Below are 26635 nucleotides of genomic sequence, written 5' to 3'. Positions count from 1 at the left end.
AAGGGCAGGATCCACACAAGGAAGGACAACTGAAGGACAACTGCAGCCATTGGGATTGGAAAACAATGTGTGACTTTCACCACGGGGATGTGAATTGTAAAGAACTACAAAGAACGGAGACTCGAAGAGACAGGGTACCTAAGAATGCTTCTTTATGGACGATTCCACTTCTCAGAATTCTGATTGCTACTGTCAAAAGAGAGGGGGGAACAAACCAGTCCCTGACCCAGGTGGTTGCAGGCAAGCAAGAGAAGCAGGAAGCTTACATGGCCGAGGCTGAAGCCACTTAAGGATGCTGAAGAATAGGCAAGGAGACATTGTCTGCAATGTGGCAGAGAACATTTACTTACACAAGCAAGCTACAGTCTTTGAATATGTCAGAACTGGCCAAAATCAAAGGGGAAATCAAGATTAGTTTCAAGACCAATCTCTTCAAATAATTGAAAAACATACCTGAAATTCACTACTAATCTGCTCTAGGATCACACAAGAATAAACAGTAAGGAGGAAAAAAACCCAACAATTTGTGGCATTTATTATAACAGTTTTATAAACGGCAGAATAATTTTGCTTAATGGTTAGAGCATGAGAATCCCCCACCGTCCTCCCCCCCCCGCCACCAAAAAAAAAAAATCTGTACATAACAACCGTCAGCTGTTAAACAAACATGATTATACTCGGAAGGAAAATGCCCAGGAGCATCGTAGTCAATCTGACAAGGAGGGGAGAGATCTGGTTACTTATTTATTAGATCCCTGGAGATGGAGTCAACAGGACAAGGTTCAAGCCTAACTCCCTTTCACAGATGTGAGGCACTGGGCAGCGCTCCTCACTGCAGTTTGATTTGTTTTCAAAACCTCTAGCATGGGAAGATTTAGCACGTTCAGCCGACTGGGAAACCCTGTGTGAAAACTACCTCTCTGGGCGCCCACCTTGCAGCCGCTGGCTGTGCCCATTGGCCAGCTGAGTTCCAGAGGCTTGAGGACTGTTCACTGGAAGCTGGTGAGAAGATGCCGGCTCGCCGTGAAGAGAGAGAGAGAGAGAGAGAGAGAGAGAGAGAGAGAGAGAGAGAGAGAGAGAGAGAGAGAGAGAGAGAGAGAGAGAGAGAGAGGAAGAAGAGAGAGGAGGCCTTGCTGGGGAGGAATGAGCCACATGGACCAGTGACGGGAAGAGGCAGATGCTTTCTAGAAAGTTGAAATTCATAAGATGGGGTCATGAGAAAATAATCACCCCCACCCAACTGCTGTCTCTTCTGTAGCAAAGTGCACGCTCATCTTCATATAGAACTGCACAGCATCTCAAAGACTGCCAAGTCAACCCGGAGCACAGCATTTGCTAAAGGATGCCTGATGCACCAGTAAGTGGATCCATCTGGCTGATGTTCAAAAGGTGGCAGAGGGCAGAGCCTGACGCCCCTTCTCTCAGCCAGAACGCCCTTCCTACATCTTCAGCACGGCCCTGTCATTTGTGAATGCAAGAGTCCCGCAGCACGGCCATGTCAATGGCACCCTTTCACCTTCTCCCTTCCCACCACTTCCAACGCCCAACTCTCACCCGAGGAGGAAAGCGGAGACAGGTCCACTTCTTGTGGCACAGACTCTGAGCTAGAGACCCCTGCATGGCCTGAGGCTGTGTACGCCTGTCCACATTTCCTCAGGCTTCACCTGATTCACAGGACCGCCATCACTCTGCAGGCCCAGTGAGCCACGCAGCAACAGAGTATAAGAACACTGACCTGAGCAGAAACACTTTCCTGTCCTGTTTATACACTATCTCGCCTGTGTGACTACTTTCCAAAGAAAGAAAATTCCTAAAACTAAATGAGATGCTGACAGAAGACTGAATTGTTTAGGACATGTTTGGAAACTATTAAAATACTCAAATTATTACATAGGTAAGCAAAATTACTCTTAAGAGACACTCTAAGTTACTACTTAGCCTCGGGGGAAGCCCTCGCTGTCAGCTGCTCATGGCTGAGAGGCAGGTGTCCCCTGGATTAAGTATAGACACCAATTTTGTCTTTTTCCAGAGGAGCCAGAAGGACCACTAACCTGGATAGCAACTCTGCTCTGAGCACTGCCGTGCTCACAGAGGTTTTGCTCCATTCTCAGCGCCGAACTGGGTTAAAAGGAATGCAATTACAACTGGCTTACACAAAGCTATCAAGCAAATGCAGGAGACAGTCACTACAACTAGGATGTAGAATTGTAATGTGACAAAAAATAAATTACGTGAAATATATGTCTTTAGGAACAACTAGGTTTTGCAGCACAAAACAGCCTATGATGTGTGTGTATCTGTGTGTGTGTGTGTGTGTGTGTGTGTGTGTGTGTGTGTGTGTGTGTGTGTGTGTGTGTGTGTGTGTAAACGAATATCGTGGGTTGAATACCCATCAGCACTAGCTTCCACTGTTCCACAAGTCTTTGTAAGCTGGGAGATGGCACCAGTGAACAAGACTGAACAAAGACTAACAAACCCAGACTGCTTTGAGAGAAGCAAAGGGAACAGTAAGGCCTACGAGCAGCCACAGAGATGCAACCGACCCTGAATAGCCCCCACTCCACCCCAGTCAAGCACCCACGCACGTAAGTCAATCTAAACCAAAACAAGATGGACTAGTCCAAAGGCACATAAAAAGCAACTGCGTCAGCCACTGCACTTTTGTTTGTTTTTCTATAATGCTGATTAAACAATGAAGCAAAATTAATTACTACCTTGAAAGCCTGGAGATGACATCTCTGCAAAATATGAACGAGATTAAGCATATTCTTGCATTGTACTGGCATACGCCTCCCACATAAAAATAAAACTAACATAAGCATAAATGTGACGTAAAATCTAAGCTTCCCAGTGTGCACTGTGGCCACACAGTGAAGCGGCATGACTCTGTCAAGTCATAGCAGTATGGACGCTATGAAACCATAGCATGTGTGCTTTCCAGCTTCTGACCAATGCTCAGGAGCCTTAGGTACCCACGTTCCACAACGATGATGATGGTGACAAGACCTGACAGGAGGAGTTAGGCAACAGTGGATCCAATTAAAGTTTTTATTTGTAAAACTAGGCTGTATTTCAAAGCTGAGTCTTAAGACTCAGTTAATATCTGAAAATAATACAACCCTTAACTCCAAATGCTGTTACAGCTTAATATCACATCCCAACAAACGATTTTTCTCTCGTCACTTCCTTTAGTCTTGATTCACAGACTTGTGTGTCTCTGTGTGTGTGTATGTGTGTGTGTGTGTGTGTGTGTTGCATTTTAAAGCTCTCAATGGGGAGGTGGCTCAGTTGGTACAGCAGTTGGTGTGTAAGACTGAGGGCTTGAATCTGATCCTCCACATCCATATAGAAAGCCAGGCATGATGATGCACCTCTATTATCCCAGCACTAGAGAAGCAGAGACAGAAGCACCCCTGGGCTCACTGGCCAGCCAGCCCAGCTGACCCCATGAGCTCCAGGTTAGTAAGATTAAAAAAAAAAAAAAAGTTTTAAAAAATGAAAGGAGAGTGACTGAGGAAGACAGCTGAAGTTGACCTCAACCCCCTTACAGGACGAGAGCAAAGATACAGACATGCAGATGAACACATGTACATTCACGTGCACACACACTAAGACACACTAATCTGGAAAGCAAGGATGGCTGTCTTCTACCTGCCTACTGGGGAGCCCCCAGCCATGTGAAAAGACCACAAAGCCTTGGCTTCCAATACACTCAGCCATACCCCCACACTGCCCTCTGGTGAGGTGGTGTATTACTATGGCGACAGCCACCAGCTTTTTCTTCCCTATGCCTCTGTGCTCATGAACAGGGTCTAGCCTGTGGGACACAATTCCTAGTGCATAAACACACTTCTGAAGAGACGACAAAGGGCAACAGCGAGTGCCGGATCAAAGATCTGATTCAACGTCACCATGGTGCCAAGTGAGGCTGTGGCAGACTGTGATTCATGAATGGCAGACACCGATGTCTTGAAGCTTCAGTGAAAAGCTGGGAATCATTACTGAAACCTCTGTCTGGGTCGCCAGCTAACCGTGTCTGTGGCTGTTAATCTAAGATGTCAGCGGAACAGTCAACGTCTGACTGACATCCCCACGTGAGAACGGAGCCTACAAGCCAGCAGAGTCACATCCTGTTCCTGCCATTCTGCAGTCCAGCTGTGCTGGGTTTCCTGAACCGTCTCTCTCAGAGCTGTCTTACTCTCGCCAAAGCACCTTGCGCCCTGTGAGGCCTCCTCAATGCCATACTGTCACTTACCACAGAACTGCCAAGGTCTGCTTCTGCATTCTGCAGCGTACTGGTACTATGTGTACTTGTGCACATGAAAGTACACTGGATGCCCTACCAGTGGCATACAGCTACCTTCTAGGGGCAGAGGTCACTGTGCCACTTCATCCCCCAACCCCCACTCTTCTGTCACAAACAGCTAGCACTGAGTTCAGTCCCCTCTAGGACATGCAAGTTTCTTCCTGCCAGTGGAACAGGGCAGAGAAAAGCCACCTCTTAGCACTTACTCTGCTCAGGGGACAGTCTGAGGGGAGGAGGAACTGAAGGTAAGGCTGGTCTACCAAGCCGACCACCGCGCATGCGAGGCTACTACCTACAATAGCCCCTCACCACGGCAACCCAACATCCCAATGAATTCACAGGAAAACCAGCATCGTTTCTTCTCCCACACCTACCTCTAAGGCCTGTCAAGAGCCACAGAGGTCTCAAGACCTCCTAGCCTCCTCTGCATCCCTCAGCCCTAGCCTCCGTGCCTCAGAGCCACAGACCTCTCAACAAGGAGAATCCAAGACCAATTTCCCAGCCTTGAATTAAGCTGAAAATTATTTCCCAGTGGGCCCCAATTGACATCTATGAGCTTTACTGAATTATGTCTCAGGGACACTAGGAAAAGCCTTGCAAATGGTTTTGAAAATTAACACTACATTAGGTCATGTTTGTCATCCAGCAAACTGATACATTCCTCGGGAGAAAACCAGCCGAGCCAACCTGAGTTTCTGTTATCAGCACTGCTCGCTCTCAGCCCTCTCTTGCTCTCCCAATCTCTCTCTGTCGCTGACCTATGAACCTTAACCCCAACACATCTGTGTCCCTGAATCCTAAAACCACCACCACTGCAACCAACAGTCCACACAGCCATCAGCCCCTGCCTCTTGTCCAAGTGTTTTCTGCAAACAGTGGTTTTCCCCCTTCACTCCTCCCGTCCCCCGTGGAAAGTGACGTAAACTGGCTGGTGGGCATGTCTTCGCTTCTAAACACTTACACAGCGCTGCCTGGTAAATGTTCTCCTCACTGGGTTTTGAACAGGCCAGCCTCTTTCTGGATCTCCTTCGGCATCTACTGTGCAAACTGTATATAGATGCAAAACAGAACTACAAGAATTTCTGGGATCGGAACTGTGATCTCATCCACACACAGTGGAAAAGGCAAGCTATTTTTTGTCGGAAACTTTTCTGTCTCCTGGGTGGGAAAGATGAAGCAATTATTGTCAACCTAAAGCTCTGGGCTGAGGCTTCTGCTACTCACTTGAGACCAAAAAGTGACAAAGACATCAGGCTAGCCCAAAAAAGTGCCTCCTGACCTGGCTGCTACCTGACTCTCATGAAGGTCTACTGCCTCAGCTGGCCACTGGCCTCAAATGGACTCTCCCTTAGCTAAGACTGAGGACCTCCCTTCCGCAGCAGGCTGTGGGTGTGCCCAGCCTCTGGACATGTGCCTGGCCTGTCCCTTCATATCCAGTCTCTAGGAGGTAAGTCAGCTACTGAAAGAAGACTGAAGAGTTCTGAGCCCAAATGATCTCCACAGCTGGTTCATCCTGCTGTACTCATGTGGCAGGAGTATAGCTTCCTGCAAGACTGTGACCTCGGGTCACAAGCGCCTCCCTTAGAAGGACACACAGTTCAGTGCTAGGGAGTTCTAGGTATGCTCAACAACAACAATAACAACAACAACACAACCCTGCCCATCACCTCACCTACCTTAGATGTCTTCTACAATCTGGAGCTCAGCCGGGAAGGACAAAGGCAGAAGGGAAGATGCCTGTGGCAGATGGCATCTGTGTCAGGGCTCCTAAGACTTGGTGATTTACTCCAAGTCTGGCCTGGCAGGAGAGTTCAGACAGAAATGGTGACACTTTCAAAATGATAAAAGTGATGCACAGACCAGCTGTGAAAAGCAAGCAACACAGAGCGGGATGAAAATCAGTCCCTGGCCCTGGTCTGCAGGCGCTGGCCCCGGACTGCAGATACTGACCCTGCACCGCAGACACTGGCCCTGCACTGCAGATGCTGGCCCCCGGACGGCAGACGCTGGCTCTGGACTGGAGACGCTGACTCCAAACTGCAGACACTGACCCAGCACTACAGATGCTGGCCCTAGAATGCAGATGCTGGCCCCAGACTGCAAACTCTGGGCTTGGAGGACAGACACTGGCTTCAGACTGCAGACACTGGCCCTGCACTGCAGATGCTGGCTCTGTACTACAGACGCTGGACCCAGACTGCAGAGGCTGCCCCCAGATTGGCTTGGGACACATCTTACCATCCTGAGCAGCATCTCTGTCCCGTTTCTCCCACCTTGCTCTTTTTCTTTGATGATGTTTGCCCCCATCTAGTTCTACAATGCGCTGCACTCTGAACAGAGCCCACATAGGACTGCTCCGGGCACATACCAGGCTCTAGATCTTTTCTGCTAACAGATGAAGGCCAGCCTGCTCAACATCACACTTCTCCTAGGAGAAAGCCAATGTTTGCATTTGTAGGGATTTTAGTTTGGTTTGCAGAGATTTTTTTCCCCTTGTAAGAAAGAAAGCACTGTGGATATGAAGTTCACTGGTAGAGCTCTTGTCTAACATTTACAAGGCACCCTAGTTCTCCAAGGAGAAAGAGGATGACGAGCAATAACCAAACTAGATCTCGAATGAAAACATTAAAAAAGCTTGTACCCCACTGCTGGCTCGGAATCCAGTCATCTGGCAACCCTGCCCATGGAAAATAACAAACGCAGAACAACACATAGTTAATACTCTAACAACATGTCTCTAGCTTTGATGTGCCAAATGTCTTCCTATTTATATTTACTCATCTATTTATATCCTGAAATTAGGACTTCTACTTCAATTCTAAGGACTACAATTGGAGCTACAAATACAGACAGCATGCTCCCTGTGTTAACATTGATTGTACCTGTGGATATGCACTATACCAAAGGTAAGTGGCGTCATAAGAGGTACCTAGGAAGCACCACAGGCACCTTTAACACGACCTTGGTGTGGAGGAACAGTGGTCACTGCAAAGCAGGCTTCACAGGTGACAGACTGTACAACAAGGCTCAGAGGTCTCCTTACGACCCGAGCACCCACCGTTCTGCATCTTCCCCGCTGCTGTACTAAATGAGTCATGACTGGCAGGGAACGCTGCGGAAGTGGTTCAGTTGGTAAAGTGCTTCCTACACAAGGTCCGTTCTGCCCTTACAACCCCTGCACGACAAGAGTGCTCTCAATTGCTTTGAGGAAGACACCCAGTGTCGATGTCTGGCATGCGTGGATACGCACAGATGGGCCTGGTGTGGTACATGTTGTAATCCGAGCACTTGAGAGGCTAAGGCCGGAGCTGTTCCACGGAGGCCAAGAGCATGGGTCGCCACAGTGAAAGCCCATCTCAAAACAAAATGAAACAAACCACTGATGGGCTAAAAGAGGTTTCGAACAGCTTGCAGCTTAGAAAAATCAAGTTATTCCACAGGGTAAAGGTCAAACACAAAAGCTGGATCCACCTTTACTTCAAAACCAATTTCATCCTCTCGGAAAATCCAATCTTAAATCCTGCAGCTGTTTCTCCTGCTAATTACTTCTGTGTTCCTAGACAGCACTCTTCCAGACTGCACCCCACCGACTGACTGTTCTCGTCTCTCCCCTCTGTGCCCCATCCCCAACTCTGCATGCAAATGCTTCTCTGTATTCTTCCAGTGGGTTTGTACTATATAGCTGTTGGTTGTCAATATCCATCATAGCATTATTTATTTATCTTACTGTATTATATCAAGGCCACATTCCGCAGTGAATAATGATTACATTTTTCTCTACCCAATTATTACTTTTCCCTAGAGTTTGGCTAGCTTTCAGTTTCTATATAATCCTGACTCTCTAAAAATATTAATGCTCTCAATATAGTCATTAGACAGTCCATTGGTTCTGGGTGGTTTTGCTTTTGAACTCCCGCTTGTAAACAAATCACTGGGCAAACTGCCCAATCTTGCACTATGTCCTCTGGCCTGCTTGCCAGCTGTTATCCTGACTCCCTCTTTATCTCCATCAGAAGTCCTTTTCTCCCCTCCTCCCCTGTGGGATTACTTCCTGGATTCAAGGGACTCGTCCTATTTACTCCTTAGGTAAAACCTGTCTTCTGGTAACTTCGGATGTGTTCTGGCAGCTCCTGGTGTCCCCACGTTTGGTATTCTGAGTTTCAGGCTATGGCTTGATGAGGCTCTTTCCTTCCATTCCTGGTGGGCCCTCATTATGTCATCCAATTTTATCCCATTACTACGTAGCTCCTCTCCTTCCCATCTGCTCCGAGATTCACATTTCTTTGACATGACCCTTCCCTGGTGAAGCATTATTTTATTTTTTTCTCTTTTCTTTCCATGACTTCACTTGTGATAATAATTCTATTTATTAATTGCGAATTTCATAAAATACATTTCTATCATAATTTCATATTCAATTCCCCTCCCCGACTCTTTTCAGATCCAGTCCCCAATCCATATCCATTCAGCCCCCTGCTTTCCTGGATTATTTTTCTGCTCTTTAAAAATCTATCCAGCTCAATTAGTACTAGGGTGTGTGGTCATCAATGGAGCTCGTTCCACTCACCAGGGGCCACGCCCTAAAGAAAGCCAACTCTTCCCCTTCCAGAAGCCATTAATTATCAAGAGTTCCTCAGCAGGGGCTGGGGACTCTCCGCCTTACACAGGCCTTGTGCGTGCTGTCATAATCTATGGCTACACATGTTCAAGTGCCCTGTCTTGTCTCCAGCTCTTACAGTCCCTCTGGGGCATTTCTCTCTGAAATGATCCCTGAATCTCAGGAGGGTGGGGAGGGGCGTGTGCTTCAGGCATCCCCTGTGGGGCTGAGCACGCACCCAGGCTGGTGGCTGAGTCTCTGTGCCAACTGCCATCTATCCAAGAGGAAGTGTCCCTGATGAGGTCACCACAAGTCTGTTTAGTACATTACGTCATCGTCCACTCTATTCTTCACCCCAGGAAGTATTTCAAACTTTATTTTCCAAACTTTTACTCATTGGTCCTGATGCTGGTATACTGTTTCTGCCAGACATGTATTTCGAAAACCCTGAAACGACAAGGTTTTAAAAACAAGGCCGAAAATCCCGTGTACCCGTACCAATTGTGCACACCTCTTCATATCGTCTCACTTTTTATGTGTGCCCCTCCCTTCTTCTCTGGCTAATGTGAGCTGTGACATTTCACTCCCAAATACCGATGGCTGTTTCCAAAAATAAGGATAATTACCACAGTAAAGAAATTTAAAATGAGTCTCGGTCTGATGGTGAGCATTGCAGTCCTGACACTGGGAAATGCCTGTTGCTCCTGACTGCTACAGCAACTTCTGAGCTCTGTGGAGCCAGTCCCAGCCTGAGTGAGGGCTCTCCCTGATCTCTTCCCCACCAGCCTTTTAAACGGTTTGGCAGGCATCCAATTCCTGGCATTAAACCCTTTCTGTTTTATATATTCAGATCCTTAGTTCCGAAACAATATATTCTCAAAACCTCTCTATGTTCTTTAAAACCACTGACAAATTCCAAACAGCTTTCTTCCTCGTGTGTTCCATCTGTGTTTACCATACCATATATTAAAAATTTTAAATTAAATAACATTAATTCACTTAAAATGACATTATTATAAAATACTTTATGAAATAAAATCCTCTATTTCACATGATAAGAGAAAAATTTCCTGGGAAGAATGACATCTTCATGCCTGGCTGGGCTCTCCTTTTCTTTCTGCAAGCAATCTGTCATGAGCCATTGATCTGGTTAAGTCTACAAAGGAGATTCAGCCTTACTTGGATATGTAGATGGAAAGTGGGTAACTGCTTAACAGCCTTCACAGCTAACTGCAGACACATGTATGATACTACATGACTAACTGCAGACACATGTATGATACTATATGACTAACCGCAGACACATGTATGATACTATACACCTAACTGCAGATACATGTACGATACTACATGACTAACTGCAGATACATGTATAATACTACACAGTTAACTGCAGACACATGTATGATACTACACATCTAACTACAGACACATATGTAATACTACACAGTTAACTGCAGACACATATAATACTGCACAGCTAACTGAAGACACATCTATGATACTGCACAGCTAATTGCAAACATGTATACAATACTGCACAGCTAATGCAGGCATGTATATGATACCGAACAGCTAAAACAAACATGTATATGATACTGCACAGCTAACTGCAGATATGTATAGGATACTGCACAGCGAATACAGACATGTATAGGATACTGCACAGCTAACTGCAGCCATGTACATGATACAACACTCAAATCTGACAATGGATCATTTCTTAAAGGTTAGTTGCAATGTAGAATCTGAAACTATATCCGATGCTCTTAAGTCAAGCACACGAAAGCCTGTTGTCTAGCTTAACGTACTGAATATCTTTTAACTATTTGTGTGCAGCGGTTAGTGTGCATTGTCAACTTGGCACAATATAGAACCACCTGCAGAGAAAATCTCAGAGACTGTCTAGAACAGGTTGTCCTGCGGACATATCTTTGAAGTAGTGTCTTGATGACATTAATTGATGTGCAAAGACCCCAACCACTGTTGGTGGAACCAGTCCGTGGGTTTGGGTTCTCAGCTATTCGAGTGGAGGATGCATACTCTGTACTAAGAACAGTCATTTCCCCCTGCTTTGGGCTGTGGGTGTGATGTGACATCCCGGAAATGACGGCCTGTAGCTAGGCTTGGAATAAGTAAGCCCTTTCTCCCTTGGGGTTGCTTCCAGGTTTGGGGGGGGGGGTGTTGTTTTTTTGTTTTGTTTTGTTTTGTTTTTTGTTTTTTTGGCTTTTGTTTCTGTCTTCTATCTCAGGAACAGAAGAGAAGCTAAAGCTATCTCCAGAGCATCGTGTGCTGGTCATCCGGAGTCCCCTTAGGTCGTGTAGATTTTTCAAACCACTGAGCCATCTTTCCAGCCAGTGAGCAATCTTAAGCCCCGGAAACCATCAAGTCTTAGCAGATTGGAGTTTTCTAAAATCCTAGCTTTGCATAAAAACTGATAACTAATACGTTTTACTAATTTCTTTCAAAAATGGCTGCCAACTATCCAAGTGGCAAGAAGCATGCTTATATGTGTTTCTTAAGACAAAAACACTTTCCAAGGAAAATGGTCAGTTCGGTTTGCAAAAAAAAAAAAAAAAAAACTACAGAAATGTTCTTCTTAAAACTATTACACTTTGGTATAGCACAAGCTTTATATACACACTTCTCATTTCATCATGTGTGTCCTTAACAGGAAAAAGTTTAATTTTAAAAAGTTTACTGCCTTAGCAAGTGGAGCTGAATTTTTAGAACTGCAAGTACTTTGTGGCAGTGAAGCCTATAAAGTGAATCCAGCTTTGAACCGCTGCTAAACTGATTTCTGCTAAAATGCTAGTTTTACCCCCACTGCTTTTGGATCACTAGTGTGAATGTCAACACAGAGAACAGCAGAGTGCCTGTCAGATCTAATGCCTTTGCACCTCACAGTCGAGTGGACACACTTGCTTCCTGGAGCAGATTTGTCGGCGCCTATGGGTACCGTCGCTTCCCTCTGTCCGCTTCTTCCCTCTTAACTCATTTTCAAGTGTTGACAATCATCTTCTGCGGGAAGCCCTTGCTACCTAGCTGACTGGAGGCCACGTGTTCTTAGGGCCACTTTTGCTGTACCTGTGCACTGAAGCGAGCAAGGGGTCTTCAGATCCCTTCTCCTCTGAAACTGAACTCAGGGACTTGTTCTTCACTCACCAGACTGATCCCTAAACCATGAAAGCTCCTTCCATCACGGGCTGGTGTATCCTGGTAACACAGTTCTTTGCATTTTGCCCACATGTCTGGCACGTAAGAAGTGTCTGCCTGGTTCTTACTGCTTGTATGTCTAGATAAGATTGGCTTTATGTTTGCCTTCTGGGCCTCGGTCTGAATGCCTGATAGCTCCTCAAGTTCCATCGACCATACAGATAGAAGGCATGGTTTTATGCTCTCCCAAAAGCCAAAGGCACCCAGGGGCACTAGTCTAACCACCAATATCACTATCAGTGTTCCACACTAGAACTAGATCTGTTTTATCTACATCATGACCCGAGGTTTCTGTATAAAGGCAATCTGCTAACAGAAAATGTACCCATTACCCAGGTTGGTTCCTGTCCCTCATAAACCCAAGGATACTAGGTTCTAGTAGGGCTGATTGCTTGCTGAAATTTTTCACTAATCTATATATCCCTAAAGGATACTGAGTATAATATATTCAATACCTACTTTAATACTTAGTACATAATAGATACTCAAAATGTCTGTTAAACTGATCACATGGGATCACGCATATAAAGTCCTTAGTGTAACACCAAGACAAGGAAGTCAACAAGGAAACTCTTTGGACTGTGGCAGGACTGCAGTCACAAGGACGCTGTGGCTCATCCAAAGATTATTCAGTAACTGTATTTCTTCTGCCAGCCTTGACAGCCTGCAAAATGTATTTTCTATTAGGACAGGAATCTCAGCATGTATCTCAGGGCAATGAGAAGTGATGTGGACTGTGAGTCTCTCTCTGTTCGTGGGTAGTAATTTTCTGTTATTAATTTCTGCCATCTCCTCAGAATTACACTGCAGACATACAACTCAGCAGCCATGTAACCACTGGAAATTAAGGTCTCTTCTTTGACAACTTGTTGGGCACATTCTGATGAGGTCCAACCAAAGTGCTTTCAGGAGCAGGGACCAGTCTTGCGTGACATGCCGCCAATCCCTCTGAGGATAATGTCGAAGATTTTAGCAAAAGGAGGGGCAGTGGTCTGGGGATTCAGAAAACACTGACAGAGTTCCACAGCAAAAGCAAACAGCCGGCACGAGAACCCGGGCTGACGGGCAGACGGCATAGGGTTGAGGGGAAAGACGGCACTGGGCTGAGGAAATGCCAGCAGTCGTCGGGACTCTGCCCTGCTGATGAAAATGCACAGCTTTTCCAGTTATGTTCAAACATCTCGAGCGAAACCACTCTGATTGTGTTTTCTGGGAACGAAGAACCATGAGCAAAACAAAGCAGCCTTTGATGAAATTCTGAAGTAGAGATATCACAGCCAGTATAGCAGTCAAGTTACTGAGCCCCAAATGACAACACTGGAATTCAGTGTGAGCAGAATGGTGAGGCTAATTTAAACTGCAAGGAAACTCTCACTTTACACACCATGGCCCACTTGGGAAGGAATGCGCCAAGGTTTGCATCAATCTAGAACAGTGGTTCTCAACCTTCTGAATGCTATGACCCTTTAATATCGTTCCTCCTGTTGTGGGGACCTCCAGCCATAAAGTTGCTTTGATGCTATTCCATAACTATAATTCTGCTACTCTTGTGAATTATAAATACTTGACATGCAGGATAATTGAGATGTGAATTTCAAAAGAGTCGTGACCCACAGGTTGAGAACTGCTGATCTAGAGTAACATACATGCTCCCTTTCCTTGAATGGGGAACACGGATGGTATGCAAACCCGTGTCCTGATGGAGTTGTCTGCTTTTCCTTGATCAGTCTGAGTAACAATTCCCAGCAGATTTGTTTTGATGAAGTATTGGGAAACAATCTGGACACAAGCAAGTTCTCCAGGGCATCACTCGTTCTAACCAGGCCACCTTCCTTCCTGGTACAGGTACCAGTGCAGGAAGTGTGAGCTCCAGTGTCCACCTTTGTAAACCACAGCAAGATTGTGAATGGACGATATTCCTTCTGCTGGGGACACTGCTGGCTGCTGTTTGGCAGGTTATCTGAGTCCTCTTCTGCATTGGAACGCTTCCTGACTGGTGCACAAGACCCTCTGACTCTCCAACCACACCTTCAACACCCATATGGTACTTAGAGCAAACTCTTATCCCAACTACATTTAACTTGACTGTTAAATCCCAACTATTTTCTAACCCCAGAGCTAGCACGCAGCAAGTACTTAAAATGGGTCTCTGTCAGAGGCTCCCTGCAAGGTCACCACGCCCTCCTGGAGTGACACTGTACTTGGTAACAACATTCACCTTCAATGCTACCTATCCCAGGGAGCTCACTAAATGCTTTTACTTTCTTCAATATTCATTTTAATTTTCTATTGAGTCACTGTCTCCCAGCTTTCTTCTGCCTTTCTTTTGCAAGTGGGAAAGAATTCTAGGCTACGCTGGCCAGTTCTGGCTGGCTTCTAGCCACTCCTGTCTTCTGTGGGATTGCCCAGTCTAGTCTCTACTTCTGTACTATCAACCCCACCCTCTCCCACAGGCTCAGGACCTTTGAGACTCAAGGATGGCTGAGAGTCTTCTACATTGAGGTCTGTATGAACAAATCCATCTGTAACCTCGCATCCCTGCACCAGCATCACTCACTGGTTCAGTTCCCTGTGCTTGCCAGGGTGATCTTTACCTCCCACTTGTCTACAGCCCACTCCGTCTTCAGTGCCGCCCCAGGGCTCCACACCTTCGGAGAAGGGCATCCCTGAAGGTCACTGGCAACACCAGTGTGTTCTTTCAGGGTTCCCCTGCTTGGCCCCTCATGGACCACACCTGCTGCCAGCTGCTGGCCTTGCTGGAAGCCCCAAGTTCTCCTCTTATTCCTTGGGCCCAGAGCCCTTAAACACACCTTTCTCTCATTTTCTCCAGAACAGTTCAAAGCTAGGAGGGCGCTCACTCCCTTCATTTCCAAACACCATCAGCAGATGCCAGACCTCCTCACCCTGCACAGCCCTCCTCTCCAGCTGCAGATGCGCACTTCTTACTGCCTCCCCAGTCCAACACTTGGCAGTCTCACAAACACCTCAAACGGAGCGATTCCTGAACTCATTCATCTCTTCTTCCCAGGAACTGTAAGACCCCGAGCCTCCTGGAACACCCTTAATTCTTCAAGTCGACGGCTGTTGCCCTGCTAGCCTCCTTCGCCCTTACTGCATATCCCAACCATTGGAGGCCAGATCAAAGCATCTAGACTAACCTACATGAACGTCACTAAGTTGTCCTCTGCCCACTCAGTCTACAACATTACAGCCCCTTGTTTGCACACCAGCTAATCCATCTGCTATATTCACCACTGTGCAGCATGACTATTTTCACAGTTTCAAAGCAACCATTGATGTGACTTTCTCAATCAGACACCCCATCCATGCCTTGGTGTTGGTCCCTGGAAAGCCTGCCGGTACCTGCCGGAAACCGGGTGAGCAGAAACCCGGTGAGCAAGATCCTTCTGCTCGGCCCTGCTTCCTGCTGTGCTTCCCACCTAACCCTTGCCAAGGAAGAACAGGAGTCAAGCTTCTGCCTGTGCAGCTCCCCATTAGACACATGGACCCCAAATTCTTCTTTGGGAGACTCAGCTGGAAAGGCACTGTCAGTTGAAGTTGGTTTTCTCTTTGCTTAGAGTGTGAAAAAAGCCACAGCCTTGCTCCAAAACAGCAGTGTGATTCCCAGATTATGAGATGTGACCAGGTCACAAGGCTGCCCAGGATAAGGACTGTATTCCTCTTGCTCAAAATTACCTGGGTATCCCAAGAGATCCTCAATAATCTTTAATAAATTATAAAGCCAACAAAGAAGCTCAAACATACTATAGTTTAACTATCTTATCACACTCTGAGTCAATGCTCTGTCCTTTTAACTGTTCAACCGTGAGACCAGCAAAACAAGACAAAAACACCAAACCATAACAACAACAACAGCTACAGTTCTCACATACATAAAATAAACAAATAAATCTTTTTTTAAAAAAGTCTCTTCCATTTTTTTTTAGTTACTTTAACCTCTGTAGAAAAAAATATGAACTGATTGCAGGCAGATGAGATTGCTGTACACTATTTGCAAGCTGGACTCTTGGTTAAACACCCCTTGACATTAGCTCAGTGACAGAGCACTTGCATGAAGATCATGGTATAATTCTCAACACCACAAAAAGTAAACTAACTAAAACTGAATTTCCCTTGTTGCCTCCCCATAAACCCAGAGCAACTAGGCAGCCCTGGGAGAAGCTTGCAGTGCAAAAGCAATGATTTACTGCACCTGCAGGCAATGCAAACAATGGCTTTAGGTGGAGCCTACCAACACAACTCAATCAAACATATAAGGAAATTGTTTTTTCCTTCCTCCCTGGAAGTTAACATCTGTATGGGAGGCCTTTGAAAATGATGGCTGAATACATGTGAAATTCACTCTACAGAGCAAGAGGAGATTCAGATAGAGCACAGGGCTACAAACCATCCTTCATCTAAAAGAATCCTGCGTTACCACTTGGCCGATGACTGACAGAAATGGCAGCTCGGTACTACCCTCTCATCTACCAAGTGAGTCTACTCAATGCCACCACCCATGCAAGGCAGAGTTCCTTCAAAGGTGAACTTCAGGAAGGAGTCATCACAGTTACCCAAACAAGCCTAGGCAGAACTTGCAGTCGGGCTCAGTCCCTGGATCCTGGAGCAGTGGCCAGTATAGTTATTTGTATGAGATGCCACCCATACTTGTTAGAAATGCCAGTTCACTGTTGCACATGCCCTGAGAAATCAACAGTGTGTGTATGTGTGTGGGGGGGGGCAGAGTAATTTTATAAATGTATTATCCTACACAAAATCTCCCTTCTTGATTTTTCCCAGCAGTAATGATTTTTAATTAAGCTTTAATTTTTAATTAACTCTCATCCACGATAGCAGGACCAACCCCACGGTTCTAGGTCCTTTAGGCTGACTCTGCTTATGCCCCGATGTAAGGCGATTACAAGAAGCCCGGCTGAAATGCCTCCTGCCTAAACAAAAACAGAAGGGAACATCAGGGACCAAGCAGAAGGGCCGTGCTCAGTTTCCAAATATGGGTATGTGGGTAGGGACAGACGCTCAGATGACTCAACCATATCACATGACCACTCTCATGAGAAAGACTGTGGGCAGTCAGCAACACAGAGACTCTTGGCTCTCACATACAACTTTAATAATATTCTGTTTGCTTAGAGAATTATGTCAGGAAGCGATATGAGCAGAAATTAGTAAAATTTAAGAAAAGATATTTAAAACAAAGAGTGAAGTAAAAAAAATCTACTTCTTTGAATATAAGTAAAATATGTTAGCAAAAGTATACATATTAGGAATACAAATACCATAATTTGTAGACCCAGATCATTAAATGAAATACATTTTGTTTAATGTATTATCTGTAACATAGTAAATTCATAATGTAAAGAAAAACTTTGCTTATTTGAGAAAAACAGGAGTAAAAAAGGAATCAGTAACTATACATACACACATATGTACATACACACCACACAACACACAAACACACATACATACAGAAATGGCATTTCCTTTACCAACAGAAACTATACAACACAGGAGTGCTCTGTCAGCTATTGTAACCTTTGGTAATCAAATTCTAATTTTTGAAGCTATTGAAGGTCTTTACAGAAACAAACCATATCATAAAAAAACAACCTAAGTGGAGATCCTGTTGAAACAGGCAGATTCAATGAGATAATCCTTACCTCCAATTAATCTACCAATTACATGTAATCCCTATCAAATTTTCAAAGTGTCTTTTGGTGGCATCTGTCAACTTAAGAGAAACAAAGCCAGAACAGTTAAGGACCCTGGGAGAAGCAGGTGAGGGGACTTAGCTCACCAGAGCTGAGGACTGCTCACGGCAGTGTGGCTCTGAGACAGTGAGAACAGACCATGGACAGGGAGAGCACTGCCCACGTGGGTCCTAAGAGTTGCGGTCATGTTCAACATGACTAAGAAAGTGTTACAAGCTAATGCAGACTAAGAAAGTGTTACAAGCTAATGCAAGAAAGCACAGAGACGCCTTGTGATGTACACTAAATCAAAATCCTCCTATAGCTTACGACCTATGCAAAATAGAACTCAGATGTTTAAAGTTCCATCTATGAAAGTAAAACCTTAAAAGACATTATTAGAAACCATCTCCAGGGGCCGGGTGTGGTGGCGCATGCCTTTAGTCCCAGCACTTGGGAGGCAGAGGCAGGTGAATTTCTGAGTTCGAGGCCAGCCTGGTCTACAGAGTGAGTTCCAGGACAGCCAGGGCTACACAGACAAACCTTGTCTCAAAAAAAAAAAAAAAAAAAAAAAAAAAAAAAAAGGGAAACCATCTCCAGGAAGGAAGGACGGAAGGAAGGAAGGAAGGAAGGTCAGTCAGTCCTCTCCATTGCATGAGAGCAGAGAAAGATGATAAATAAAAATAAGGCACAAATGTGTAAACAACCAAAGAAACTTAAAGAGATTGGCTAATCTAGCTATTATTTTAGCTTGGGGATCAAACTGCTCAGTAAACACAGACCTGTCAGTAGCTTCTTCAGAAACCAGAATACACAGGAGGCTTAGGAGGTTATCATGCGCAAATAGTGACCAACAGGCTTTTCAAGGAACACTTACTTTAAGGAGGGAAATCATTTATAATATCACTTGGCATTCATCCTATTGATTTGACTTTCCAATCTTGGAAGTTTTATTTTAAAAGGGCATTTCTGTCATCCATTGCATTCACCTGTTAATACAGGCAACACTGTGCCTCCAATTTCCAACCCAGGAATCACGTGAGCACTGTGGAGTTGACTGGAAGCTATGTTCTACCCACTGGGATGACAGAGGCCATGCAGTGGTGTCGTGCAGTGAAGAGAATTATCTACCTCAGCCTCACAGCCATAGATGACAGACAACCGTGGTGCTCACTGACACACAGCCCTTGGGAATGGGATCCCAGACATCAAGCTATATCAGGCCTGACATCTGAGTTAGACCTAACCTACCAAAGGGCCTCCCCTGGAAATGGCCCCCAAAGCTAAGACAGGAATAAGTGTAATCTAAAGAGGTAGAAGTGGAGGTTCTTCTCATGAACTGTGCAGAGGAGGTGACCGAGTTTGGAGGACAGCTACCTCCACCTGTTCCATCAGTGCTAATTCGCACGACTGAAACCATCTCTGAGCTTTGAGCTGGGCTGCTTGCCGCACAGCCTTTCACAGAGCAAGCCCACTTCACAGCCACTGTGATGGCCGTGCGCTTCAGACATACTGTGGTGAACAGATGCCTGGGGAACCACTTCAGCCTCATGACGACTGTAAGGGGAGACAGGCTGACAGCAGGGGAGTGCCAAAGACATGAGGCATGGACGTGGGAAAGGAGGATGGCTATGGTGCTGGCTCTGCACCAGCACTGCTACTAGAAAATTAAGGACAGAAAAATGTTAAGAGGCAAACGTAGATACAACATGACAAGCAACAGTAAAAAGTAAAAACAATTAAAAAAAAACAAAACCACACCTATAGAACCCCGCATTTCCTGAGAGGTCAAGGAACCCGTCTGAGAAGAATGGTGTACTAACAAGAGGTTGCTCATCCTCTAGACTTATTTATCTCTGCCATACATCCTTCCACTTTCATAGACACGGCCATACATCCTTCCACTTTCATAGACATGGAAAAACATTTGCTAAAAGCTTCAGACACTTGACAGAAAAAAAAAAAGCATCAAATTGCAAGCATCCAGTTTATAGTTTAAACTCCCATCAGAAGTCAGTGAACTCCGCTGTATTCATTAGGGGCATCACTGAACATGGGAAAGAATGGTGTGTGCTAATTCCACACAGATGCTCTTGAGTTCCAGGGACAGGGACAACACTGCTATCTTTTTAATACCCTCCTACATAAAGAACAAGATCTTAAACACCCAACCCCTTACTGTTCCCCACATGACTGCATGTAGGGGCCGAGAAATGGGGTGCTAGAGGAAAGCAGACAGAAGCATCATGTGGCAGAAGGCCATGTGCTAGCTAAGATCACTGGCTGGGTAAGGGGCATTCCTGAGCAGAAGGCAGGTAGGTCTGTGAGGGGGAGTTCCATCCCTGGCACCAACGGACTGTGGCTGGGAGTCAAGGGACACTGTGAGGGGCCCATCCATTCATCCTGAGACCACAACAAACGTGGATGCCTGAGAGCACAAGGGTGTCAAACACAGTGCAGAGTGTTGCGGACTCCCTGGGCATGAAAGGAAAGAAACGGCAGCAAGCCACCACGTCCCCCACTCTGGTGATAAGGAACTGGAGAAGGAACTGTGACTGAGGGCAAGAAGCACACCTAGGCGAGATACTGAAGTGAAAAACAGGTTTCACTCAGTACAAAGCTGAGCAGACACACATTAACCAAGGCACCAGAAGGATGGGGCATGAGCAGGGGCCCCAGGCCAGTGCCTCCATTTCCAGTCAATGAAAAGCGCTCTAATCTCGGCGGCGATCCTCGGGGGCTGCACATGGGTTCCTAAACTTAGAATCCATTACTTCTTCAGTTTTAAATTTTTTAATCAAGTCAAGACCCTAACAAGATACAAAATAACTGAAGTGACAGTGGTGGCCACCAGCACCTAAAGGACCTCAGAGTCTTTGGGGGAGCCTGAGGGACCCTCAGGGGCTGCGAGGGAAGATGAAGCTTTGAAGAATGGATCTAGGAGCTCGTAGTATCTCAGGAAACACTAGACAAACAGGCAGGTCTTAGGCCATGATGCTTTTAAAAAGCAGTCTCATGAACTTAAAGGAAAAAAAAGAAAGATGACCGAGCAGCCCACGCTGCGCGCCTGCTGCAGGAGACCATGAGCACTGCCTACGGGCTGTCCAGTGAGCTGGCACCAAGGCCTGCAGCAGCCTGGAGCTCTTGTGGATCCCAAGAGCAAGATGACCCTGACTCTGGGCAGCAGCAGCGTACCCGAGATGAGCCTCAGATATCTCGGTCACAGTAAGTATCTGCATGAAAACTGCCTGGGCAAATACAACAACAACAACAAAAAAGCAATCCGCAGCAGTCTGCGGTGCCACTTTGATGGATGAATGTGAGTAGAGAGGTGGCAACGATGGCGGAACAGAGAGGCAGAACTGGAGACTTGGGAGCACCGCTGGGATGGACAAAGGATCACATCTCAGCTGACTACGGCTAGTAATGTGGTGTGTGGCACAGCTCTGCCCTCGATCATTTGCCCACAGCCACACGATCCCCCTGACTCTGAGCAACAAGATATCTGAAATGAAGAATGGTTCATTTTCTGGGGTAAGCCTCCTGGAAAGACTTCCGAGGTTCCTGCTGCTGCTGGAGACCACGTTGGTGTCTGTGATCCGTGCTGCTGTCGGAGGCTATGATGATCTCCATGGTTTGTCTTCCTATCACCTGAGGCCACAGTGATATCCACTGTCCATGCTGCTATGTGGGCTGGGGAGCATGTCTGTGGTCTGTGCCCCCACTGGAGGCCATGTCCATCTCCACGGTGCATGTTACCACAGGAGACCACGTTGATGTCCTTTGTCAGGACTGCTACCTGAGGCTATGCTGATGGTGTTTGTGGTTTGAGCTTCCACCAGACACCACGTTAATGTCCATGATCAGGGCTGCTGCAGGAGCTCATGTTGATGTCTGTGGTCTGGGAACAGTGCTGTGGCTCTGGCTGTGTTGGTTTCTGCGCTCTGTGCTGCTGTTGCTGTTGGAAACCATGTGAAAGTCCACAATCTGTGATGCCACTGGCTGTCAGGCACAAGGAGGCTTCTTTGGCAATGGTGCTGATGACTGCAGACTCATAACTGAGAATGAGAGACACTGAAAGCTTCTATAACAACTGCCCCACCCCCAACAGAAACAGTCCACACAGCAAACCATTTTTGCAAAGATGCTGAAGTGCAGATCTTCAGTTGATGGCTTCAGGAGAGACTAGGGGGCAGAGGAGGGTGCGGGGAGCTGGGGAACAACTCGGTTATTTTTAAGGAGCTGGTCATCGGGAGTTTGATCATTCTCCAATGAGTATATGGGCAACACAAATTGGACTTGGTGTGTTTTTTACTTTTTGAGGGGAGGTACAAAGGTGAGTGGGTGGACCTGGGAGGAACATTAAGTGAGTGTATGAAATCCCCAAGTAATCAATAAAAGTATTATGTTGGGAAGAAGAGCAGCCACAGCAACAGTAGTAGTAGTAGTAATGGTAGTGGTAGTCCCTTCATGATATTACAAAACACAAAGTTTCCATTTGTCACAGGTCAAGTATAATGCATCTACAGAAATGATGTGTGGGCACATCCCAAGGTAGCCTACAGTGTAACAATTACTTACATGGCTTTTACATCTTATTAGGGACTTAATATAGAGGTGAGTCAAGTATTTGGGTGGATGTATGTGGTTCCTGTAAAACACTGCTCAATTTTATACAAGGCACTAGGGCATCTGTGGATTTGGTACCTACAGAGATTCCCAGACCCAATGCCCTATGGATTCCCAGGTAAACCTCTGCCTCCACTGTATTAAAAAAAAAATGCTTAAAGTTACTGTCTTAGTTTAGTTCAGGTTGTACTGCTGTGAACAGACACCATGACCAAGGCAACTCTTATAAGGACAACATTTAATTGGGGCTGGCTTACAGATCAACAGGATCAGTTCATTATCATCAAGGCAGGAGCATGGCAGTGTCTAGGCAGGTATGGTACAGGAGGACCTGAGAGTTCTACATCTTCATCTGAAGGCTGCTAGGAGAAGATGCCATCCAAAAAACTAGAATGAGGTCTTAAAGCCCATGCCCACAGTGACACATTTCTTCCAACAAGGCCATACCTACTCCAATAAGGCCATACCTCCAAATAGGCCAGGCATGTTCAAACCATCACATTCCATTCCTGGCCCCATAGGCTTGTTCAAACATATGAGTCTATGGGTGCCATACCTAAAAATAGCATAATAAAAAATACATTCAGTCCAATATCCAAAGTCCCCATACTCTTTAGTTAACTTCAGCAATGTTAAAGGTTGAATGTCCAAAGTCTCTTCTGCGACGCATCTATTCATTTAACTGTAATCCCCAAGCAAGACAGGAAACCAGCTGGGCAAACTCCAAACTCTGCATCACCATGTCTGGTGTCAAGGTGGTCTCCGGATCTCCAACTCCTTTTTCACCTTGTCTGCAACAAACTTCTTTTACCTATGCTGGTTCCATTTCCTGTTAGCAGCTTTCCTCAGCAGGTATCCCATAGCTCTGACATCTTTAATATCTTGTGGTTTCCCAGGGAATTTCAACTTCTCAGCTTCTTGTTCCAATGTCTGGGATCCATGCATGATCTTCTGGGCTCCTCTAGAGGGCTTTTATCACTTCTCCAGCTCTGCCCTCTGTAGCACTCTAGGGTCTGGATGACTTCACTCCACAGCTGCTGCTGTTCTTGGTGATCATCACATGATACTGGCATCCCCAATTTACTGGGGTTTTCTGCTTCAACTGGACTTCACCAATAGCCTCTCACAGGCTCTCATCATAGACCTAAATCTCAACTTCTTTGCGTGACCCCTTCAGTCCTGAGCAATCAATTGCCACTGAGGCTGCACCTTCACCAATGGCTTTCCCTGGCCTCTCACAGTGCCAAGCCTCAGCTGCTCACCATGACCCCTTCATGCCTTCAAAACCAGTACCACCTGGGAGATTCTTACACATTCCCATGTACAGCTGCTGCACATGATACAAAGTTGGCTATCTCTGGAACACAGCTTCTTTGTGCTCTCAGAAAACACTTCCCAGATTTCACCTCAGTGATGCTGGGCTCTTCTTAATCACCGCTAATTTCTTAGCTCTAGGTAACCAGCACCAATTGTTCCAGTAGTCCCTTCATTCTTGACTCTAAAGCCAGAGGTACTTGGCCAAAGCTGTCAAGTTCTGCTGCTGTCTGGGACTGGAACATGGCCACCCTTATTCTATTACCAACTTTCTATCTTTTAACTCCTTCACTGCCTAAGCTTGGCTGTCCTAAATCTTGCTCTGTAGGTTGACCTTGATCTCAATGATCTGTATGGCCATGTCTCCTAATTGCATCCAGTCAGGACCAGCCACACTGGTCCACACCATCCCTGACTCCTAAGTCAAGCTAAAGGCATGCACCACCACACCTAGACTTAAGCTTTCCTTCACCTAGAACTTGCTCTATCTACACTGGCCTTGAACTCAGAGATTTGCTTGACTCTGTCTCTTGGGATTAAAATGTGTACCGTCATTCCTGGGCCTAAACTTTTCATGGTCACTGTTCCTCAACATCCAGATCAAAAGCCTGTGTCTTCCAGCCTCAAGATCTGGATCAAAAGTGTGCCCTCCATTTCTGGATTGTTGTTCATTGCAGATTAAAAGTCCAAACTATTTCTTGTTCAACTCCAAACACAAACAATAAGCTTAGCTGGGTGGGATCTTGCCCAGAGATCACCACTCCTTTAGTCTCTTTTATCTCCTTGAACATAACTTCCAGATCTATTGCATTTCCTGGTGCTCTTTTATTACTTTAAACCACGCTTTTTGTATTTTAGTCTAGAATTATATAGGTAATAATTAATAGTGGTCAACGGGGATTTACACTGTATAGAGGTTATTCTTTAAGAACTTTACATGTACACAGTTTATGTGATTCCAACTTGAGAGCTGGAGTAAATATTTATTCTTTCACTTGAGAACTGAGTATTGGACTGTTGTAGTGGTTCTCACTCAGCCAAAGGGGGTTGGGAATTCGGCCTGGGGAGTGTAATTCTAGATTCCATACTGACTAAAGCTGAACAGTCTAAATCAATGTTCCTTAACTGACATCTAGGACTCCCAAGATGAGGAATGTCTGGGGACCTCTTTGGCAGTCGTGACTGAGGATGGATGCCCCTGAGATCTAGTGAATTGAAGCATTCCCCACAACAAGGAGCTAGCTACTAACAGTGCTGAGGCTGGAACACTCTGGCCCTTAGCTTAGAAGGAACCTTCTCTCCTTTCCTGGTGGGAGTGCAGAGCAGGGAGCACTCACTACAAACTTAGCATTAACAAAAGATGAAGTGCAAGTTCAGCAGGTTGACTGGAGTGTTAGCCAACAACGGTTCAAAAACAAACAAGAGCAACGGTAAATTAGAAAACAAAAATATTAACACTAAAGCCAAAAATGAAAGTGGTAACCAGCGTCGTGATTTTAAAGCTGATTTTTGTATTCAAGCAGGGAAGCTCTCAAGCCCTTGCCCAGTCAGTAAAAACAGTTCCTGGTTCCCTAGAGCCTACCTGGAAGACAGGGAATGGGAATACCATCAATCCTGCCTGATTCTCACCAGCAACTCTGGAGAAATGTGCTTAGAGAGCATGTCCTAAGCCCCACAGACAGCAAGGAGCGGAGCATCCAGTCAGGACCACCCACACTGGTCCACACCATCCCTGACTTCTAAGTCAAGCTACCTCCAGACCTCAAAAACGTGGAAACTAAGAGAAACACGGTCGTCAGTAAGCTTTAAAAGTGTTTTCCAGAGGAAAACAGCAACATACCACAGTATTAAAAGAATAATATAGAATGTTGGAGTTTTCCCTGGAATATTCAGCTCTACAAAATTATTGCTGCTTTAGCAAGTTTAGCAATTTCCCAAATGAAAATAGATTTTTCACTTGCAGCAAAAGCTAGAATTCCAACTTAAGCATAAATACTGGTAGCTATGATTAACTTGTATTTATCCTGACTTTACACCCTAAGGTGTAAGGCTTTTAAAATACCAAATATCAGAAACCAAAAATTTAACTGGGATTTTAGTACTATCAAAACTTTTAGGCATATTAGTTATTAGAATAATATCCACACAAAACATTAAATAACAATAAAAAAAACTCCTGCACCCAACATAAGAGTATTTCATTTACAAATATGATTCTACACCAAAGGAGTCAGAAATAGAGATGTTCACACAGTGGGTCCCGTTTTTTAAAGATGTTCACAAGTGGCTTCTGGGCTGAATGGTGGACAACATGGTAGCCAACTGGGGAGCAAGAGGACCTCTGGGGCTCTGGCAGGGTACTGGCTCCTTGGCCTGGGGGCTGTGTAAATAGGTGTTTGCTTTGTGAAAAAGCATCAAATTCCACATGTAAAATGTGTGCATGCTAAGAAAAAGTCAAAATAAATGAAAGATACCAGACCTGGGGGTATACAGAGGTAGGATGTGCACCTGTAATATATGAGACCCTGGGCTAACACTCAGCATCACGTGCTAAGCAGTAAGTAGGAAGAAATTCAAAAGACTAGGTAAGCTCTATTCTGCAGAAGTGTCGTTCAACTCACTGACAACCAGCAGATTCGACACCAGGCCTACTCTGCTTGTAAGACTTAAGTCTCAATGCTATTTGGATGATCCAACATGGCACTGTGGAGCAAGCAAGTAGTCTCTGCAAGTGAGGACACTTGCCAGCAAGCTCATAACAGATTCAACCCATGGGACCCTCATGGTAGAAGGAGAGAGCTGGTTCCCACAAGCTGATTCCACGCATACACCATGACATGTCTGCCCAAACACACACAGAATAGG

General features: G+C 45.6%; 1 protein-coding gene, 1 long non-coding RNA gene and 1 pseudogene across 8 annotated transcripts in view; 1 reads left to right on the top strand and 2 right to left on the bottom strand.

Annotated features, from left to right (window-relative positions):
- The window catches only part of Gm6498 (predicted gene 6498), a 29698-nt pseudogene extending 21741 nt beyond the window's left edge, over positions 1 to 7957 (bottom strand). Inside the window, exons 1-2 of the transcript NR_003630.2 lie at positions 7557 to 7957; positions 5983 to 6104 (exon numbers count right to left, since the gene is read on the bottom strand). The product of NR_003630.2 is annotated as a predicted gene 6498 (transcript). The remainder of the gene's footprint in view (positions 1 to 5982; positions 6105 to 7556) is intronic.
- Positions 1 to 26635, bottom strand: part of Peli2 (pellino 2) — a 160802-nt gene that overhangs the window by 74906 nt on the left and 59261 nt on the right. The gene's annotated exons all lie outside the window — the stretch shown is intronic.
- On the top strand, positions 792 to 2257 carry Gm52144. Its single transcript, XR_003951214.1, has 2 exons — positions 792 to 1002; positions 1259 to 2257. It is a non-coding gene; the product is annotated as a predicted gene, 52144 (long non-coding RNA).

The sequence above is a fragment of the Mus musculus genome, chromosome 14 (assembly GCF_000001635.26).
Source record: "Mus musculus strain C57BL/6J chromosome 14, GRCm38.p6 C57BL/6J".
In the NCBI taxonomy this organism is placed as follows: Eukaryota; Metazoa; Chordata; class Mammalia; order Rodentia; family Muridae; genus Mus; species Mus musculus.
The sequence above is the reverse complement of the archived record's forward strand: the minus strand, read 5'-3'. Positions and strand labels throughout refer to the sequence as shown.